This window comes from Eptatretus burgeri, chromosome 9 (genome assembly GCF_056783735.1).
Source record: "Eptatretus burgeri isolate ZD-2024b chromosome 9, Ebu_testis_v1, whole genome shotgun sequence".
Lineage (NCBI taxonomy): Eukaryota > Metazoa > Chordata > Myxini > Myxiniformes > Myxinidae > Eptatretus > Eptatretus burgeri.
In genome coordinates, this window is record NC_140969.1 from 90694254 (window position 1) to 90717272 (window position 23019).

Sequence of the window (23019 nt, forward strand, 5' to 3'; positions counted from 1 at the left end):
GGACACAGCTACAGCAACTCCTTGGGTATGGTAACCATCAGAGCGACCAGACCAATAGTAGGTGTAACCACCCACCATTATCTCGCCGCAATCCGGTCTCCGAACCTCAGAGAGAGCTGCAATCCCGATGTCCAAACGCTTGAGCTCAGATGATAACAGAGACAGGTGATCATCCTCTCTTAGGGATAGGACATTCCAGGCACCCACCCGAAGGGACCGAAGGGATAATGATGTGCCTCATCATTATCCATCAAGCAACAGAATCACTCAGTTGGTAGTTTGGTCAGCTATTCAGTTTTAATGGTGTTTGTTTTATCTCCAAATCAGTCCGATGAACTAAAAATTGTGTGTGCTATTGTCTCATCCAAAAGTAGGTGTCCACCTGATGCCGCACCAGAACGGCAGTTTTATGTGGTCAGCGCCATCGGGCCCGAATGAGCATGAATATTATTCATCGGTGAGTTGGACATCAACTGAAGTATCCTGATACCCAATGTGGGACTTATTAGGGTGGAAATCAAATCCTTGAGGCTCATACGAGTATTATGCAAGTTGGCACAACTTTCATGAGAGGTTTTCATGATTTCATTTCTCCTTTCGCAAGCAACATTTCCTGAATTGGCCAACCAAGAACTGCAGTCTCATTTTCCCTTGACCCATTCATTCTTGCATTTTGTTGGACTACGACTACGACTACGACTACTATTCTAATGGCCCCAAATAGTCCCACCATGTATGGTTGGCTGGGGAAATATTTTTGCCAAAGTCTGTTTCGAACCAGATGGCCAGGTCTGACTTTGGAGTGATGGCGTGGCAGGAATTTGGAGTTTGTTCATGGTGTTGCCAATAACTCACCTACTCTTTGTTGAAGTCATCGTGGGATCTTTAACGTCCACCAACCGATGCGAGCAGATGGGACTCCCAGTTTTACGCCCACCTGAGGAACGACACACTTCGTAATGAACAGTTTGTGAGGTACAAATCCAACAGTCGAGATCAGGTTGAGAATTAAACCCAGACCAGACAGCTCAAAGGTAAGTGTGCTATCTGTGCACCATCTTGTTGGATTATTCTTTTCAAATAATTACTGTACGAGTACATATCATGGAGCCATACTGCGGGTAAACTGTGAGCTTGCCCGATTCTTGTTTGGGGTTACCTTGAGCGAAACCTCTTTCCACTTTATTTTTGTTTCTTTCAGTTGAAATTCTCAGTCAAGAAATTGTCATCATTTTAAACAGCATGAGGGCTATTTAGCCACATACTAGCTAGCAGTGCCAGTGCTCCAAAAATATAAATATGATTTCCTTTACAAGGAACTTCAACGCAAGAGGAGGCCATTAGGCCCATCAAAGCCTGCATTATTATTACCAACTTCTGGTTGTTTGTCCATGCTCTGTCCTTTAATAAACACTGATCATCAAGCAAGGAAGCAGAGGTACCTTTAAAAAAAAGTATTTGGTGTTACTCGGTTGGGGTTTGAATTGCCAATCTCCCAGACTCCAACCATTACACCACTGAGGCTGGTCCAAATACTGCTGATATATTGTAAAATGGCCACAAGGATACCAAAACAACAACAAACTGGATACCAAAACAAGGAAACTTATTTCTGTTCCTAAAATGTTTGACAAAAATCAGTCTTCCAACACTAACTGTTTCTGCCATGAAGGAGGCAGCAGTCTGATGGAGTTTAATTGTGTGCACCGAAAAATAATTGTGGGATAGGTGGCAAAAGTAATATAGCTCAACAGATAATCAAATAGAATCTGTACGTGAGCACAAAGAATGCAAGCCTGAAAATGTATCCATAATCACCTTGTTGCCAATGACCAAGAACAAGTCAAGCATGTTGAGAAAAATATAACACCTGAAAGGGAAACAGCAGGGAACACAACCGACGGATGAAAACTACGTGATAAAATAATAGCAAACAAATACTCGTATGTTGTGCCAAAAAAATTGTGAGAAAGTCAAACGCAGAAATGTTTAAAAAATAAATTTACTGCACAGACTGAAAATAGATCAGAAAAGCTCACTGGAATGGTTTGGAAGATGTCGGCTGAATTGGGATTGACGATGGGTAATAATAAATCCCCAAGTTCAAGGACACTACACGAACAGCTTTAAGGAAATGGAAAGACTGAGCCAAATGGAAAGTGCATATTCTGCAGGGTTGATATGGAAAGCACCATTCACCTTCTTTCAGGATGTAAAACGCAGATTCAAAAACAAAACAAAAAAAACCGTCGATAAAGATGCACGCATAAAGGTGTAATGACGTGCAGAGTAATTAAACTGGCATATCTGCAAAAATGTCGATATCTCATTTTCTGAATATTTGTAAAGCATGTCCCAGAAAAGAACGTTATCTAATGATGCTGTAACACCCACGTACAGTTTATGGCTTGACCATGCTATGAAGCTGAACATTGAAAAAAGGCAGTGTGAGCATCTATGTAGGACTCAGAAATAAACAAGCAACGACAACTGCTAATAAGTGAATCAGTATCAAATGACTTTGTTGTCAATCATTCAAGAAGAGCTAAAGCGGTCAATTGGATGAAACCTCCCCGCCCCTAAAAATGATGTTAAGAGAACTCTGAAATGGAAGAAAATTTATGTCTTTTTATTCTAATTGGAGTAAAAGGAAAAACAACTTTTTGGTTTTTTTTTTTTGGAAAGAGATGAAAGGAAATGTCAAAACACCTGTGCTGCAACCTTAACGCAACACCTGTGCTACCCGGGGTTCTGTGTCACTCTCGTTAAAACATCCCTTGGAGCAAAGATTCTGTAATATTTAACATCTTAAAATACTGTAATGCTTAGGTTTGAAAACATCACAGCATTGTCATCAAAACAAAAACGTAACTACAACACACTCGGTTGAGCACATACCTCCGCTAGGCTGAACAGTTTAAGTTTTGTATCTCATTGATAGGCAGGATCTGGATCCGAACCTGAACCAAAATCTAATCAGCTTGTTGTTTTCACCTCCCCAAATCATCCACTAAGTTTTGTCACAATCCGTCCACAACTTCTTGCAATATTGTGCTGTATATCGTTTTGGCCCCATCTCTCAATGGTGAAGAATTACTTGGATACCTGTTATTATTTTATTTTTGTTTTTAATAAAATCCAGATATTGACCAAAATCGAATCGATTCATCCTTATCGCAAACCCAACAGGTCCACCAAGTTTGGTCCAGATCCGTCTATAACTTTGAGACATCCTGCTCACAGACAGACAGACAGCCAAACTGGGGTGAAAATATAATCTCCGCCCACCTTCAGTGGTGGAGGTAATAAAGATGGATACTTTGTCCTGTGGGGAGGCCTCTTTTGGCCGATTGATACTCATGGAAGGAGATAATAGTCAGAAAGGATGTTTACTTGATTATCACTTAATAAGTTTAATGTCAAATATATTTTTTTAGCAGATGCAAAGGTCAACCCCAAAATATTTCATGTCTTCTTGTATTATCAATTTTTAATTATTACCAGACACTGTCACACAGACATTCCAAAAAAAGAAATTTATTCCATTCAGGTGACTTTTTGGTCTCACTGGCTTTTCCTCGGAAGCATTTTACGGCCCCACTCAAATTGCCATGGGAGCATAGACATCCACAACGTTTAACCCAGCATCACGTGTACTGTAGATCATACCAGGCAGATACCTCACAGGTTATTAATCAGCCAGTTGTGTTTTTATTTACGGTCCAACAGTGACGGAGTCATTTTCCAGAGATTAGTTCAGATTCCCGAACCTCAGAATCCAAATCCTTGTGCTTTCAACTGGATTTGAACTTGCAAGCTTTGGGAGATGCCCGTTTATTACGCTTACCACGAGGCTACCATCACATGTTGATTGTAAAACATGAAATCACCTCTTGGTCAATCTTCTTTCCATCAACATATTATAATATGCAATGTAATGAAATCCACAATTGGACTCGGTAGTTTAATGGTTTGAGCATCCCCTCAGAGTTTGGGACGTCAGTGGTTCAAACCCCAGCTGAGTCATACCGACGACTTTTTAAAAATAGTACATGATGCTTCCTTGCTTGATGGTCAGCACTTGTAAGGATAGAATACGGACAAATAATCCTCTGTAAATAGTATGATACGTCAACATCAGTATCGTCCACATTCACAACAGATCTTCAGTTTTTTTTTCCTCTTCTCTCGCTCTTTGGGAACAAACCACCAATTTAGCTTTTTCTCCAAGTCAATCAACATTTAAACAGGACACAGAAATGGATAGAAGGTTTGAACCAGAATTAAAAGGTTGTGGTAGTTTCTGCCTTTACCCTTTAGTTTAGGTCTTTACTGAGGACTGCTCTTTTATCTTGGTCTCTTTTATTGATATTTAAGCTTCCCCCGAGAGGATAAGATGGGATAGGGGGAGGCTTATACCTGTTGTGGGGTTTCTTTGTATAATTAGTACCCCCAATTTTTCAGGCTACCTTGGAGTTTCTTCGACTCCCAAGGGGTACTACTAAACCACCATTTATGTTTTACTCCCTCTTTTTTTTTTTCTTCCCAATTTCTGAGCTGGGACTTTCGGAATGAAATTTTCCATCTATAATGGGAAGAAAAAGTATGTGGGCCTGGAGTTTTTTTTTTTGACCTTGACCTAATTTAACGTTTATACCTGATTATAAACGTATTTACTTTGGTTTTTTTTTTTTACAATAACCTCGACTAATTGTCTAATCGGAGTGAAATTGCCCTCTCTATATAGTATATAGCCTAGAGCAAGGCAAATTTCCACTTTATTTACATCATACCTCTCCGGGTTAAAGGTCAAGGTCAAATGGCGGTCTGAAAACAAAAACATGTTTTGTGTCATCACTCAATTTTGCCAATGCAGATTCATAGACCATCTCACGCTTCGTGTCTTTTTCAAAGCCAATTTTGTTTACTCACCATTAATAGTTTGTTTCTTTTCTTCCCCATCTGTAGCATTGCCTCTCTGTCCACAATTTCATATTTATCTCCAGTTTTGCAAAATCGTCACCATCTCAAATTGGTGAAATTTGTCTTCAAAATTTATCGAAAATGGTTTATATTGTCTTTTGCCGAATCTGTTCGTCCGTTGGTTGTTCATTCACCACTCCACATTTGTTTGCTTGCTTACTTGCTTATGAACTCATGTTTAGCTCATTACCTCGAGTGACTCCATGCCTTGTTTAGGGCAATTTCCACAAAAAAGCCTAGTGATATATTGAGCCTCTTTGAGGACCTTGCATCATTTTAGTCGGTCTTGGGACCACTGACGAATTGCTGTCCAGGTGATTTCCATCTCCCTCAGATCTTTTCCACCATACGTCTCTGCAAGTCTCTTTTATTGATATTCTGGGTAAAATCACAAACTGGTCCAATACATGGAACATGTCTTTCAATCCGGGCAAATCTCACACTCTCACAATGTCTCTCCGATGGCAACCCCCCCCCCCCATCCACTTTCTCAACAATCCTCGAGAAGAAGTCCGTTCTTTCAAGCTTCTGGGTCTCACTATCTGTAATGATCTTTCCTGGGAAAGTCACATTTCCAACCTGGCCTCCAAAGCCAGTCGCCGACTGGTAATCCTCGGTCGTGTAAAGTCCTTCCTCGGCCCACCTGAGCTACTGACCACATACAAACCTTTCATACTCAGCCTGATGGAGTACTGCTCTCCCCTCCGGGCTGGTGCTCCTGCCTTCCACCTTTCTCGGCTTCACGCTGTGGAAACCAAGGCATTTCGAATCATTGGTATCTCCCGCGATGAGGCTGAGTCTTTGGGCCTCTTACTATCTCACCGCAGGCAGGTCGGTGGTCTTTCTGTCTTCTTCCGTCTCCTCTCTGATCTCGCCCCCCTTGCTGTGTCTGCGATTTGTCCCCACCATATTTCTGCAGGGCGTTCAAGGTCCGCCAACAACCCCCTTCTGGTAAAACTACCAAAATCACGAATCACTGCTCACCTTCACTCTTTCATTCCTCTTTTTTCCTGCCTTTGGAATAAACTCCTTCACTCTGTTCAATCCTATTCTTTCCTCCAGGCCTTCAAAACAGCTGTTCACCACCACCTCTTATCGTCCCCCATCCAAATCCTCGATCTTTTCTACCCCCGTTAATCCACCCCAAACCCACCTCCTTCAAACTCCCTGCTTTCCTTCCTGAAAGTCCCCGTGTTGTCCATCTTGTATACCCCGTGTTCCCCGCCCCATCCCTCTCCCTCCCACAGATCTCTGAATGTCTCTGTTCCCCACTGTTTTGTCCTTCCCTCTCCCGCACCTCTTTTCTCATGCCCCCCTCCCATTGCTGTGCGTTGTGTGTTAGCTCTCATACGAGCCTCGACAAGGTATACATTAAAAAAGAAAATAAAAGTCATCCAACCCGCCTTTGACCTTCAGGCTTCCAGTGTACCATTACCTCCGCCACCGAAGCTGGATGGAGGTTGTTTTCACACCTATTTGTTTTTCTGTGAGCATGATATCTCAAAACGCTATGGATGGATTCGGATGAAACTTGGTGGACAGGTTGGGTGTGTGACGAGGACGAATTGATTAGATTTTGGTTAAGGTCCGAATCCAGGTTGAGGTCCGAATCTGGCCTACCAGTGGGATACAAAATGTAAACTGTTCAGCCTGACATAGGTGTGCGCTCTACCGAGTGCTGTTTTCCATATGCAGTGCATGCCCAATCCATTTACACCTCATTTTAATTTCTTCCATGATTTTTTTCTTTCCAATCCTTATTTTTACCTTTTTCTTGCTTGTTCTATCAGGTCAGAAAATTAACAAAATATTTTTGTGACTTCTATAAAGAAAGGATTCTTGTTATGTGGAATGACTTTGGTAACTTTTTAATGCTTAACAGCCAAATTGTGGAACCAGTCTTACATGACTGTCAAAAAATTAACATATACATACTGTAAACATGAATTTACAGTACTGCACATGTAAATTATTCTCTCCCATGTCTGCTAGCTTATATATATATATATATATATATATATATATATATATATATATATATATATATATATATATATATATATATATATATATATATATATATATATATATATATATATATATATATATATATATATATACACCGTGACATCTGCATGGAAAAATTAAGTGATATGGCATGGGCATGAAAAGAAGTGTTACAAAGGTTGTTATTTTTCATCTTCAAGGTAATCTGGATCATTTTCATCCATTTTTAATATACACCCATCCCATTCCATCCCATTCCATCCCAGTCCTTCTCCGTTATTGATTCCTCTAAGTCTAAGACCTTGGGAGAACCTTGCTTTTGCTGTTTCTCACATTCATGAGTGGCCAAAGCGAAGCTTATGAAGCTGCTTACCAATATGATCTTCAGTTTGAGAAAATGTTAACTTGTGACTAATTTTGTGGTGGCACACAGGTTTTGTTATGAAATAGCAGTCATTCGATACAAGTGCGCAGTGCAGATCGATTTGTAAAAATGAAACTAAATGACATTTCAAAGTTATCTTGTCACCATATCCTTGTTTTCCCTGGAAAAAACAAACAACATAAAAATGAGATTTGGTGAAATTACAAACATAATATATTTTTTTATTACTTCCACCACCGAAGGTGAAGGAGGTTATGGTTTCACCCCCTTTCTGTCTGTCTGTCTGTGAACAGGATATCTGAAAAAGTTGTGGACGGATTCAGACGAAATTTGGTGGACAGGTTGGGTGCATAACAAGGACAAATTGGTTAGATTTTTGTGAAGATCCAGATCTGCATCTGGGAATTTTTAAAGTGATTCTTCACCATTCAGATAGGAACAAAAACTATATATAGTGTTGTGGAGCCGGGTATCGGCTGCGAGCACGACCGCGAGGTGGAGCAGTGGGGTCGACTGTACCGAACACCCGGAATCTAGATCGTACCTTTCGGAAAACTCCGAGGGGACGGGTCCCTTACAGGACCGTGAATCGTCAATAATTCCACCACGTTGGACAGGGTTATTTGCCAAACTTCATAATACCTAGAGGCCCACGTGGCAAGCTACCGAGGATTCACACCCTCGACGGCACTCGTACGGGACGAGCTGTATGCGTGCTCGACCCGTGCGTAACCCGAGCGGATGGTTACTGAAGTCCCGTTGGTCCAAACGTACATCTACAGCAGCAACGGCCTTTTTAATTCCCCAACACGCACCTTGCTAAAACAATAAAAGAAAACACAAAAATGAGCTGATACATTTAACAGGGGATTTATTTACAATAGGGAAAGGGGAAACACAAAGCAGAATTAAACTGACGATAAAGAAAAATCATGTACAGCACAAGCACTTAACAGTTCCTACTTAAAGACGGGCCCACAGACAGACGCACACCCAAAAGAAACGGACCCAAAATGGTCTTTATTATCCCTTCAGCTCAGAGGGAAGTCGAGCTGAAGGACGTGAACGTGGCAGGCTACCTGGCCGCGTGCATGCGGCTCGACGTCCGCACCTTCCCGGAGCACCAGTCGGCAAAGAACGGACCAGGGCAGTCAGACACAGACCACGCCAGCGACGAGATGAGGGCAGAGAGCCAGACCATGCCAGTGACGAGATGAGCCGAGAATCAGAGCACGCCAACGAGAAGACGGGGCGCAGATTATTTGTTCTCTCGTCCTTCATCGCCTTTTCGGGCGAGGTTCGCTCATCACCCATTGGCCTCAAATGACGCACCTGTAAAAAGCACCTGTAAATGAAAATGCAAATTAATTTATTTGGTCAAATGCCAAATGTGCCACCTGCCAAATAAATAAACAACAAATCATCTCGTGTGCGACATTGCCGGGGCGCCTTTGACGCCTGACAATGCTGCTGTGCAGCACATGGAGAAGGAATTGGGAGGGAGAGGTGCACTTGTGAGGTGAATGGGTACAAATTATACTTAGTTTATGTGTACAAATGTACTTCTGAGGTCAGGTCAGGTATGGGAGCATGTGCCAGAGCAGCACGTCGCTGTGTCCACTTTCTGCTGGTACTCCAGGGGCCTCCGTTTGGCCATCCCCCAGCAGATACCTGGCCCATCTCCATCTCCTTGAGATGCTAACCACCCTGTTGCAACCACTCGGCACGCGGTCGGCGAATTGGCCTCCTCCACTCATGAAGCTTCTCTGTCAAGAGCCCACCACCCTCCTCTCTAACTGCAGTACATTTAGCGATGAGCTTGGAGGAACGTAATGCACGAATTCCCCTGTAAGCAGGACGAGAATCACTTGACCCCAGGTGATGCTCTACCCCTCACAGATTCCTTGCTCATAGGCCTCCTTGTCCACCCTCAGTGCACTTAGTTTTATGCCTCAGCTACCTGAGCAGCTCAACTCTGCCATTCAGCCTGGCTCTGTGACTGGTCAATGGAATCCAGTGTCCCTTGAGAGACAAAATTCTTCTTCACCCTCCGGTGAGTCCCATGACATCCACCGGCAACATCAAGGACGGTGGTGTTGAAGGCACTCCACAACTCTTTAGGATTCCCCAAAGCACCCAGATCCCCCAAATTTCCACTCGGCCTGTACACAAACTACTCAGCCACCCTCTCATTCTTGAGCTTGTCAACATCCAGCCTGGGCTGGGATGGTACCATTCTCTCGGATTTAATTTGAAACTTCAGAGTTGGTACAACAAGCCAGTGGACACTGTTGATGAAATGAGCACTCCGGTCGTCCCTGTAGTTCTGGATCATCCTCCAGTGACCACCAACGAGCACATGGTCAATCTCCTTTGCCACACCACCAGCATTGGAATACCAAGTCCAGCGATGAGCCTATGGGTCCTGAAACCATGAACCACCCTGAGTCCATGACTTCTTGCAAAGGAACTTAGCCATATTCTGGTTCACAGTTTCAGACCCAAGGGGCCCAACATTTCTCATCGCCATCCCTTTCAGTTTCAATCGATACATTGAAATTTCCCAAGACGAAAAGAGTATCTTGCCTGGGGCATTGATCAACCACAGACTCAAGCGTGGCATAGAATACGTCCTTCACGGTGAGATCACTCGCCTCAGTCAGAGCATATGCAGAAATTAGGGAAATGACATCCAAGGAGTGACGAATGCTTGGTCTCGTAATATGCTCATTGGCAGGTGTTACCTCAATTATCATTGGTGTCACCTTGTTGGACACAGCTACAGCAACTCCTTGAGCATGGTAACCATCAGAGCGACCAGACCAATAGTAGGTGTAACCTCCCACTATGATCTCGCCGCATTCCGGTCTCCGAACCTCAGAGAGTGCTGCAATACCGATGTCCAAACACTTGAGCTCAGATGATAACAGAGACATGTGATCATCCTCTCTTCGGATTAGGACATTCCGAGCACCCACCCAAAGGGACCGCCTCAGATTAACCAAAGGAGACTGCCGTCTGATGGAAGACACCTCACCACCACCCCGACGCACACCACCACAATCTGACCTGGGAAGGTTATCCCATGGTTCTCCTCCTGTCATCAAAGAGTGTGGGTCCCAAAGGCTTTGCCCCAATCCCGTCATCTGGCGAACTGCCCTGCGTAGGTCAGCTGCACAGGAGGTATTCCCATGGAGTGGGTTTTCAGATTTCTTTGTGGCACGTTCTGTGGAATGAAGGGTTTTACGGTGGCCAGAGTGCAAATCCTGCCACCAACCTCCGATAAGAAACGTAACCCAACTGCAGGAGGACGTCCGCAGACACAGTTTGGTACTAGATATGGATGGCCGTTGGCTCTCAAGGAGCTCCTCCGTCTTTTGCACTTCTGGGATTGGGATAGAGGGAGCGGTGCACTTCTCAAGTGAATGTGTACAAATGATACTCGCAGTGCAGCACATGGAGACTGAATTGGGAGGGAGCAGTGTACAAGAATAGATTGATTGATTGATTAATTGCATCATTAAAATAAATAATAATCGTAAAATAATTTTCTTAATTAATTAGCTAATAGCACACCAAAACCACCACCGTTTCATCCAAATCTGTAACTTTTCGAAAAATTGAGTAATTAATCGAAAAATGAATAATTATTTGATTAATCAATAAATCAGAAATACCCTATATAACCAAATCATGTGTTCACTGTCGTGTCCAATTATCGGCTTCCCAGCTCAAAAGGTGTCTGAGATATTTATTGCCCAGATGAGAAACAAAATAAATAGGTAATTAATAAACGAGAATAATGAAGTAATTGTTCAAGTAATTGATTAATCAAAAAATAATCATTTTGCCAAAGCACATCTTCACTTTTTTAGATCCTCGTGGAGGATCTCTAAGTCTTACTCACGTTGTTGTTCTTCATCTTCTTCTTGTGGACTTTTTTTGTTTCACAGCCTACAGTTTTCATCAAAACTTCCTGAAACTTGGCATGTATATGTAAAAATACCCTGCGCAGACATGAACCATCTCCGATTTTGAAAATTCCTCCTAAAAAAAAAGTTATGACGTCAAAATATCTCTGCGAAATGGAAATCGCCTAAAAAATTATCTCCGAAACTGGGCAAGCTTTTTGAATTCTGTTTGCAGGAATCGAACAGGGCATTAGCAGAGATGAATTACCGCACATACGATACATCACTATGACGTCATATCAATTTTTATGACGTCATTCCTAATTTTTGACTTTTTTGTTTCACAACCCAGAGTTTTCATCGGATCTTCGTGAAACTTGCCATGTATATGCAGAAAGCCCACGCGTAGGCAGTAGCCATCTCAGATTTTGGAAATTCTTCCTAGAAAAAAAGTTGACGTCATAATATCGCCGCTAATGGAAATCACCTGTACCATTATCTCTGAAACTAGGCAAGCTGTTTGAATTTTGTTTGCGGGAATCAAGCCGGGCATTAGCACAGATAATTTATCGCAAACCTGATGCATCACAATGACGTCATATTCGTTTTTATGACGAATTATTAAGAGGACGAGTATCTTAGCTCATTTGAGCTTGTTCTCCAAATTTAAGCTTCCGAGCTCAAAGAATGGCTGAGATATCGCCCGAACAAACAAACAGGAAAGAAAGAAAGAAAACAAGAAAGCAAGAAAGCAAAGAAATGGAGTAAAACTGAGTACGTACTCCCTTCCTTCGGCATCCAGCGATGACATCATGCATTGCCTGGATATGGGATTGGGAAGGAGTGGTGTACAATAAATAAATTAAAAAAAATGATAATTAAAAAACAAATGCAGGTGAGCGACCCAACTCAATGGGGAAGCACGGTAATTTTGTGTGCCGATGGACATCGAAGTCGTTACACCAGAAACAAATACCACAGAACCATCAGAAAGGATCCATAAATGAAAATATAAATAAATGAAAAAAATGCTCAGTGAGTGGACCCGAGACAATCGGGGAAACACGGTTTATTATTACTCTCAATGTGTAAGCATCTATGACAAGGATGACTGTTCGTCTGTAAGATGTGATGCTGATTGTCTGCGTGAGGCTTGGTGCAATGTGATTGGCTATTGAATAATGAATATCAAAATAATCTAAAAATAAGCACAAGATTGAATAATGTATCATATAGACTTGTTTAAAAAATGGATATTCGAAATCCGATTCCATATTTGACGAGCGAAATTCATGGTCTAAATAATTATGTCGAAATTTAGAGTGAAATTGGATAAAAATTAGAGAAAAGCGATTCATTTCGAACCCGATATAATTAAATGATACGCTATGCGGGACGTCAGGTAACATGCCTCCAAAATGCATTTATTCACTCTTTTAATGGTAAATATTGTGTGTATGATTTTATTTTACACCGTCCAGGGACACTAGTAGAGATCTTTTTGGATTCGGATTCCACTTTTATTATATCTACATTTTTAATGTATAAATACAACTTGGAATCACAGTTTGTTTACTAAAAGTGCATTACAATACAACACCGGCCGACAGTGTGTGTGTGTGTGTGTGTGTGTGTGTGTGTGTGTGTGTGTGTGTGTGTGTGTGTGTGTGTGTGTGTGTGTGTGTGTGTGTGTGTGTGTGTGTGTGTGTGTGTGTGTGTACATATATATATCCTGGTGTTGGCGCAGTGGTTAGGGCAGTGGCTTGGGATCCAAAAGGTCCTGAGTTCAAGCCCCGTTGGGCCACTGAATTAATACACCAGGGGGTTGACTCAGCCTGTCATCCTTCCGAGGTCGGCGAAGTGAGTACCAGTGTACTGGGCCGGTGTATACCCTGGTTAAAATAGGGGTACCATATCCCTGTGTCGTAAGAGGCGACCAGGGTTGCGTCAGGAAGGGCATCCGGTGTAAAACATGTGCCAAATCACTATGTGGATCATACGGATGATCCGCTGTGGCGATTTCTAACGGGAGCAGCTGAAAGAAGAAGAAGAAGATATATATATATATATATATATATATATATATATATATATATATATATATATATATATATATATATATATATATATATATATATATGCTTGCCCCAAGAATGTGTCAAAAAATTGAAATTTGGCTTGGGAACTGGGTTATTCGAATTTAGCATACCCTAATTATGTTAAAAAGTCAGGTTCCCACTTTTACCCATGAATGCACCTCAAAATTTATACATGGCCTTTTTCCATAAATCTGTCTAAGGTAATTAGGGCGGCCGAGCGTTTAACCGCTGGTGCATGCCGACTATTATTGGTCAATTTGTGTGGTAATAACCTCCCAGTCTATCTAGGTTCGGACAATGCTGGATCAATGGAAGGAAAGGACAAGTATGGACAGGTTGGAACGTCAACAAAGCAATTTATTAATAAGAAAATAAATAAATAAAAGACCTTTTATTTCCGTGTGGTAAAAATTAGTAAATTCAAATCAATCAAAATAATCGCAAGCAAATAAAGAATTAATAATCAGGCCAAATCAATCACAATGATCACAAGCTGTTAAATAATTAATCAGGCCAAATCGATCACAATAATCGCAAGCTATTAAATAATTAATCAGGCCAAATCAATCAAAATGATCACAAGCTGTTAAATAATTAATCAGGCACTGATAGAAAAAGAGACAAAGAGCAGATGCTTATCTCTATGCCTTATTCAACAATTAAACACAGACAAGGGTACCCAGCAGATCATTCAGGGGGGGGAAGAGAAATCGTCTCGCTCAACAAATAGAAGTCGTACGTCAAATAAAAACGTCCTGAAATGTGTGAGCATGCCTTGTCTGTTGCCAGCTCCCAGGAACCAGGGACGCCAAGAATCAGGTACGCCAACAGTAGGTCTCGAGCAGAAGGAGCATTAACGGTCCGAGCGTCACCCACCGCCAGGAGCCACAACCGACAGCTGTGAGGAGCTGTGGAGTTGAGGTGCTATGAGGCACTGAGGCTGTCACCAACTCACTGGTGTCACCTGATTGGAAAAGCCATCTGACTGACACCGACTCACTGACTGGTAAAGTCGTCTGACTGACTGGACTCCGACTGATGGGTAAAGCCGTCTGACTGACACTGAATCACTGATGCCAACTGAACGGACCTCTCGTCCTCTTTTTATAGGCGGCCCATCTGCCAAGCCAAGCACAGACTCCAGCCAAATCCACCCTGCCCCATTTGCAAATCGTTTCCGTAACAACCCGCGCGTTCCGCGATTATTCCTGACTTCCGATGGCATGTTTGTGGTGCTGGACGAACGCAAAAAGCAGTCATTTGTCCGAATTACTGAGCGAAAATATGAAGCACTTATAAAATGTCAACAATGTCAAGACTCGTATGAGAGCTAACATACAACGCACATTGGGGGGGGGGGAATTAGACAAGAGGGGCATGGGAAGGACAACAGTGGGGAACAGAGACATTAGGGGATCTGTGGAAGGGAGAGGGATGGGGTGGGGAATATTGGGTATATAAGATGGACACTACAGGGACTTTCAGGAAGGAAAGCAGGTTATTTGAAGAGTGTGGGTTTGGGTTGGATTAACGGGGTAGAAAAGATCAAAGATTTGGATGGGGGATGATAAGAGGTGGTGGTGAACAGCTGTTTTGAAGGCCTGGAGGAAAGAATGGGATTGATCAGAGTGAGGGAGTTTATTCCAAAGGCAGGGAAAAAAGAGGAATGAAAGAGTGAAGGTGAGCAGTGATTCGTGATTTTGGTAGTTTTACCAGAAGGGGTTGTTGGCAGACCTTGAGCGCCTTGCGGAAATATGGTGGGGACAAATTGCAGACAGAGCAGGGGGCGAGATCGGAGAGGAAACAGTAGAAGACAGAAAGACCACCGACCTGCCTACGGTCAGAGAGTGAGAGGCCCAAAGTCTCAGCCACATTGTGGGAGATACCAATGATCCGAAATGCTTTGGTTCACTGCGTGAAGCTGAGAAAGGTGAGCGGCAGGAGCACTAGCCCAGAGGGGAGAGCAGTACTCCATCAGGCTGCAGACAAAAGCTTTGTAAGTGGTCAGGAGCTCAGGTGGGCCGAGGAAGGACTTTGCATGACGGAGGATTCTCAGTCGGCGACTGGCTTTGGAGGCGAGGTTGGAAATGTGGCTTTCTCAGGAAAGATCATGGCAGATAGTGAGACCCAGAAGCTTGAAAGGACTTCTTCCAGATGATTGTTGAGAAAGTAGATGGGGGGGTCCAAACGGTCCTTTCGGAGAGACACAGTGAGAGTGTGAGATTTGTCAGGATAGAGAGACATGTTCCACGTGTTGGACCAGTTTGTGATTTTACCCAGATATGCAGAGAGTGAAGAAGCTGTTGCTTGCCGGTCTGAGGGATGGCAGATGGTACGGCAGAAGGTGGAGCAATCAGCAAAGAGATAAAGAGGGTTTTCCAGAGTGGGAGAGATCATGGATGAAAACCAGAAAAGAACATGGCCCAGAACACTACCTTGAGGAACTCCAGCCTGGACAGGAAGAGGGGATAAAAGAACTCCATTTTGGGCCACACGTTGGCTGCGACAGGAGAGGAAGTTTGCGAGCCATGAGTGGAGATGGCCTTGGACACCATAGGAAGAGAGTTTGGTGAACAGGGCAGGGTGCCAGACTGTGTCAAAAGCACACAATATGTCTTGGGATATGGCTCTGATTTCATGTCTGGCATTGAGGACTTCCATTCATTGTTGGGAGAGCAGAAGCAGCATATCCAGGGTAGAGTGACCTGGTCTGAAACCAAATTGATGATCAGAAATCAAGCCATTGGAGAAGAGGAAGGATTTCATTTCTGAAGCAATGATGGATTTTATAACCTTGCTGATGATTGGTCCGTCATTGTTGGGATCTGTTTTTGCAACTTTTTTGTGCAGGGCAGTGATGTTTGCTGATTTCCAAGCAGATGGCAGATGACTTTGAGCAAATGAGAGGGTGAATAGAACAGAGAGAGGGTGAGCAAGAGCAGAGGAGCAGGTTTTTAGGACACGTGGGCTGATGCCGTCTGGAACGGTTGCAGAATCTGAGTCGAGGTTTGACAGCAAGCTCTCCACTTTGTCTGAATAAAAGGACACAGAGTGCAGGGATGGTTGTGTGCGACTCGGTAAGATGGGTACAGAAAGCGATGGGTTTCGGACAAAAGATTTCCATGCAAACACCAAGTTTAGGCATTCAGCCTTTTCACATGCGGTATCAGCAGTGCGGCCATTTGAGGTAAGGGAGGGGATGGAGGGGGAACATACACCAGAAACAGATTTGATTTGATGCCACCAGGATTTGGAGGGGGGAGAGAGGTTTGAGAGATCAGACTTCAGCTTAGAAAGATGTTGTTTTCTGGCTCTCCTGAGGGTAGATACACACTTGTTCCGAGCTTTGTGGAAGGATCTGAGATTACCCTCAGTTGGGTTTGCTTTCCATGAGGCAAAGGCAAGTTGTTTCCGGACAACTGCCTCGCCACAAGCTTCAGTGAATCATGGGTGGGAGGAATGGGAGGACAACTGAAGATGAGAGGGGATAAATCTGTGCATGAGGGAGAGCAAGTTTCTTTGAAAGAATTCCCAGGATGAGTTGATGTTGGAGAAAGTAGCGATGGGAGACTAGTCTAGAAGTTTGATGGCTGCTTGGAGACTCTGCCAGTCGGCTTGAGTGAAATGCCAGACTCGATGGTGCTGAGGTGGATCTCTGATCCCAGCCAGAGAGATTTTGACATGGACGTGGTCAGAAGAACTGATTGGAGCGGAGGAAGTACAGATATTTTCAGGGAAATTTGTCAAAATCAGATCCAGAAGAGATAGAGTACCATTGGTTGAGATCCAGGTAGGGAAGTTTACAGATTGAGTCAGTCCCAATGAGTCTCAGAAGTCTTTTGCTGAAATGCCTTGACAGGTGAGAGAGGTACCCACACCAAGCCAACTGGCAAGATGACAATTGAAGTCACCACACATGAGGAAGAGAGTTCAGATGAGAAGATAGAACTTGGTCCATCTTTTTGGACAGTGAGTGTAAATGGAAGCATCACTGTTTGGTGGATGCAACAGTACACATGAACATGAGGTGGGAGTGGAGGGTAAGCCGTAGCCAGAGGTATTCCTGGGGGTGTGGGGGAATGAGGGCAGTGCATGGAGAGTGAGGAATAGTCTTTGATGACTAGAGCATCTCCTCCACCAGGGCGAGGCTCAGGTCTGTCATGCTGGAGGAGGGAGTAACCAGGGAGAGATACTTGGGGGTCAGACACTACTTGGGGGAGGAAGGTTTCTGTGAGGAAGATTATGTCTGGTTTGTCAGTGGCAACCTGTATGGAAAGATGTGTGAGGTTGGAGCGAAGGTCCCAGATATTTGAGGTTCACACTGTTAGTGAAGAGGAAGGGGAGGAGGATTTGGGTGCAGGGGATGGGAGGGGAGGGGGGTAGGACAAGGGAGGAGTGGGGATGTAAGGAGGGTTGTTGAAAGAGTGTGGGGAATTGTGGAATCGCCTCCGGGAGGGGCTGGATAATAAGGAGAAAAGGCTCTGTGGTGCTGGGGGAGAGGGGAGGGCAAGAGAGGGGGCGGAAAGCAGTTGAGGATTTGAGGTGGAGGGAAGAGGTGGAGGTGAGAGGGAAGGGGAAGGAGGCAGCTTTGTGGATGAGAGGGGGGTGGGCAACTTTGAGAAGGGTGAGTGAGGGCGCTGAATGGTGGGAGTTGAGGGAGAAAGGTGAGGGGGGAGTTTTTGAGAAAGGTGAGAAGGAAGCTTGGAGGGAGAAGAGTGTGATGGTTGCTTTGAGAGGGAGGGTGAGTTGGCACTGAAGTTGGAAAAAGAGAATGGTTCATGGAAAGGGAACATTCATAGCAAATTGGGTTTAAAAAAAAAAAAAATGATCAGAAATCCGATTAAAGACATTTCTTGATGGATGCAATGAAGGCGAATTAAGAGAATGGAGAGAAGAAACGCTGTAACAGTTGGATTTTTTTTAGGCAAGGAATAAAGGAAAATTCGAATTGAGAGCAGTCTGTTCAAATAGAAAAAGAGTGGTGAATTATGATACAGTTAAGAGTACCACACGTGTGAAAGAGGAAGATGAAGCATTTTAAGAGATCGTTTTTATTATTATTACTATTACTAGTGCGTGCCCGTAGGTGCAGCTTCGTTCTTTTGCTCTCGTAAACGACGACTGGATTGGGGAATTGTTTCAATTAGATCGGACCAACCGTATCATAAATGGCCATAACTTGGGAAACACCTGGGAAACATAGTCAGGTCCCCAGCGTCAATTGTGACGTCATATCAAACGAAAAAGAAGAATTGTGACGCCCCCCTCTCTCCCCCCTCCTCTCTCCCTCCCCTCTCTCGCCCCTCCTCTCACCCCCCCCTCTTCTCACCCCCCCTCTTCTCACCCCCTCTTCTCACCCCCTCTTCTCACCCCCTCTTCTCACCCCCCTCTTCTCACCCCCCTCTTCTCACCCCCTCTTCTCACCCCCTCTTCTCACCCCCTTCTTCTCACCCCCTTCTTCTCACCCCCTTCTTCTCACCCCCTTCTTCTCACCCCCTTCTTCTCACCCCCTCTCTTCTCACCCCTCTCTTCTCACCCCCTCTTCTCACCCCTCTCTTCTCACCCCCTCTCTTGCCCCTCTCTTGCCCCTCTCTTGCCCCTCTCTTGCCCCCTCTCTTGCCCCCTCTCTTGCCCCCTCCTCTCTCCCCTCCTCTCTCACCCCTCTCTGTAAATGTATTCACAAATGTCTACCAAGCACAACAATTAATTCAAACCTAGGGAAAAAACAGCTTTCAAACCCTTGGGAAACAGCTCTTTCCCTTGGGAAAAAAACAGCTTTCAAACCTTTGGGAAACAGCTGAAATGGATGAAGAACGATATCAAACCTAGAAAAGGCACAGACTCAAGTCCCCAGCGTCGATTGTGACGTCATACTAAACGAAGAAGAAGAATTGTAACGTCAATCGGACAAAAAATAAATAAATAAACATTAATTGTGACGTCATTCGTTATGTCATAGCACCGTGTCTTGTCATTGGTTGACAGATAAATGGCCATAACTTGGGAACTGCTTGCCCAATTAATATCAAACCTTGAAAAGGCACATCAGCGGGTCCCCGGCAATATTCCTGGCAAGTTTCAATCAGATCGGACCGGCGGTCGTCAAGAAACAGCGGTCGCAGACACACACAGACACACAGACACACAGACACACAGACACACAGACACACAGACTATTATTATTTTATAAATATTATTGTGTTTTCATCAGATTAGGTAATGGAAAGGTTGGAGAAAAAAATCGTGAGGTGAATGGTGAATTTGGATCGGTAATCGCAGAGGGTATAAACAGATCACATGGTTACGGGAGAAGCACGTGGCTCTGGGAGGTGTATAGTCAAAAGTGAATTAATTAATTTATTTTAAATATGGATTGTGTAACATTCAGAAAAGGGAAGGTTGAAGTAAAATCGTGGAGATGGATGGTGAATTTGGAACGGTAAACACAGAGTGAAGCTGCTGGGTCGATGAAAAATACGAGGAAGGGGGTGGAGAGAGACATGTGGTTATGCGAGGTGAATAGATCAAAAGGATACAAGGAAAAGTATTTTTTTTGATGGATTTTTGAAGATTAGGTAAGATTCGGGAATGGGAGGTTCTAGGAAGAAATCGTGAAGGTAATGGAGAGAGTGGGTCAGCTCAAATAGAAGAAAGACGGTGTGCCGGAAGAAGAAGAAGAAGAAGAAGAAGAAGAAGAAGAGGGATCGGGATCTGTGGATCTGCAGGGAGCAAGGTAGTTTCCCCCCCCCCTCTAAATTAAGACAAGAAAGAGAGTGTTTAGATGGGAGGGATTTGGGGCATTGGGAAAGTGGGGAAAATAGGAATTGAAGGTAATAGGGAGAGAATACAAATAAAAACGATTGTGCACCTAGAGGGGAAGGATGGGTAGGCCTCAAGGAACCCCGAATGGCAAGGTCGACAAAAATTCACAAAATAGCACGATTTTTGAAACAAAACCGAATTAGGAACACAGTAGCATGTAGGTGAGAAAATAAACAGTAAAACGGGACAAATAACTTAACTTTAATAAAGTCGGCAGAGACCCCTGAGAGAACCTGCCGACGCTCCAAACCCAGAACCAGAAGTCGATGACCTCAAGGTACCCACATTTGCCTCTTCGCTGTCGAGACTGGGTTTGACTCTCGACCCAGCTAAAAAATGTCATTCTGGTGTTCCATAGGCAGGGTGAATCATCAATGTGCGTGTCATTCCTATGCGTTAAACTGGGCATCCTGCCTTCCACCATAAGTTGTAAAATGTCATTCTGGTGTTCCATAGGCAGGGTGAATCATCAATGTGCGTGTCATTCCTATGCGTTAAACTGGGCATCCTGCCTTCCACCATAAGTTGAAAGAAGTTAAGATCCCCACGATATCCTTCACAAAGAGTGGGCGAGTTATCACGGGCACCATGGCCAAATTACAAATTCCTGCCCGAACTACTGTTGGGAAGTAAATTTGAAACCACGCAGTCTTTGTGGGGGAGAGAGGGGAGGGGGGGGACAGAGGGAGAAACAGGGAAGTGGGGAGAGGGGGGAGAGGGAGGGCGAGAGTGTGGGAGAGGGGAGTAAGAGAGGAATGGATCGTGAAAATTGGAGGGGGAGGAGAGAAAGAAGTTTCCTTCTGGATCCATCCTGTCCAATTCTCTCTATTTTGTCCTTCATCTCCACTGTTGGTGTTCCCTTTTGGTGGGTTGTCATATATATATATATATATATATATATATATATATATATATATATATATATATATATATATATATATATATATATATATATATATATATATATATATATATATATATATATATATATATATATATATATATATATATATATATAGCAGTGAAGCAGAAAGGACGAGATTTCTTTGTGACGTTTTTATTTGACATCAAAATGACATTAACCTGTCTTAATAACGTGTAGAAAATAATGGAACAACATTTCATTTAAACACAAATAATTAAAAAATATAGTTCAATTTTGAAAAAATGCTTGTTATTAATGTGACAAAGTGATGGCACATTAAATATATCTCGTCCTTTCTGTTTCACCCTGTATATCAACAAAGCCTCTAATTTAATAAGGCAGCAAAGCACAGGTCGATTCCCATAACAGCAAATGCTGCAGGACCTGTTAGCAACAAGCATTGTCTCTGTTATGCTGATCACCAAATAGGAGGTGAGGTTGTAGTCAGGAAGGATAAATTAAACAAAAGGCATAATTTATGCATCATGTCGCATTTATGGTCAACGCTCAGCAGAGATGCGGAGTTGTTCCTTTAATTCTATGCTGGCAAATACCACCCGTCGCTTTGCTGACGGGAATACTACGGGGGGGGCAGAGAGATGGGGGAGAGTGAGGAAGTGGTGGGGGAGGGAGAGAGGGGGAGAGTGTGGAGGTGGAAGAGGAAGTGAAGGCAGCATGAGGTGAGAGTAAGGGAAGGCAGACATGTGGTGGAGCATTAATTACGATTCATAGTCTCTTAAAATGTTTCTGCATGGAATATAGTAAAGATAGAAACAAAATGTCTGAAATCCATGTTCTACTGGTTATACGTCTGTAAATACCGTCTGGAGACAAACAGCACCCAGACATGTCCAGAGATAAACGCGTTCCAGAAACAAACACCGCTTGGACACGTCTGGAGATAAGCTCCCATCTGGACATACACACCACCCCGGCACGTCCAGAGCCAAACACCACCATGACGCGTCCACAGCCGAGCACCGCCCCGACGTGTCTGGAGCCGAGCACCGCCCCGACACATCTGGAGCCGAGCACCGCCCCTCTGCGTCTGGAGCCAAGCACCGCCCCTACGCGTCGGGAGCCGAGCACCGCCATGACGCGTCCACAGCCAAACACCGCCCTGATGCGTCTGGAGCCGAGCACCGCTCCTACGCGGCGGGAGCCGAGTACCGCCCCTACGCGGCGGGAGCCGAGCACCGCCCCGACCCATCGGGAGCCGAGCACTGCCCTGACGCATCGTGAGCTGAGCAACGCCCTGACGCATCGGGAGCCAAAAACCACCCTGACGGGTCCAGAGCCAAGCTGTCAAAGAGCCAGAGCCAAGACAAACAGCGCTCGGACACGTCCGGAGTCAAACACCTTCAGGACAAAACCACTGCCAGATATGTCCAGAGATTTAGACAGAGAGGAGGGTACTGCACTGTATTGGGATGGGGGTAGAGCAAGGATGGGACAGACAGAGAGAGAGAAAGAGGGGTGTGTGGGTAGGGGAGTTAGCAGAGAGAATATGTTATGTTTTATGAACAAGACATACACACACACACACACACACACACACACACACACACACACACACACACACACACACACACACACACACACACACACACACACACACACACACACACACACACACACACACACACACACACACACACACACACACACCAGTGCTTGGTCGATATCGGCAATTTTTTGGGAATCTGCAGGTTGGAGTCAGTGTGATTACCATCTACAGTACTTACTGTATACAACGCAAAAACCTTGAGTTGCTTTTACCGAAAAACAACGTTGCATTTGTATAGACGTTTCATAGATATGTTCACAGACATCAATCTTTATGAACAGCTGCATGTGATGGTTGTGAAGAAATTTGGTTTGGTAATA

The 23019-nt window shown here is 44.0% G+C and overlaps 1 protein-coding gene across 3 annotated transcripts in view; it reads right to left on the bottom strand.

Moving 5' to 3' along the window:
• Positions 1-23019, bottom strand: part of LOC147020597 (uncharacterized) — a 655359-nt gene that overhangs the window by 76456 nt on the left and 555884 nt on the right. The gene's annotated exons all lie outside the window — the stretch shown is intronic.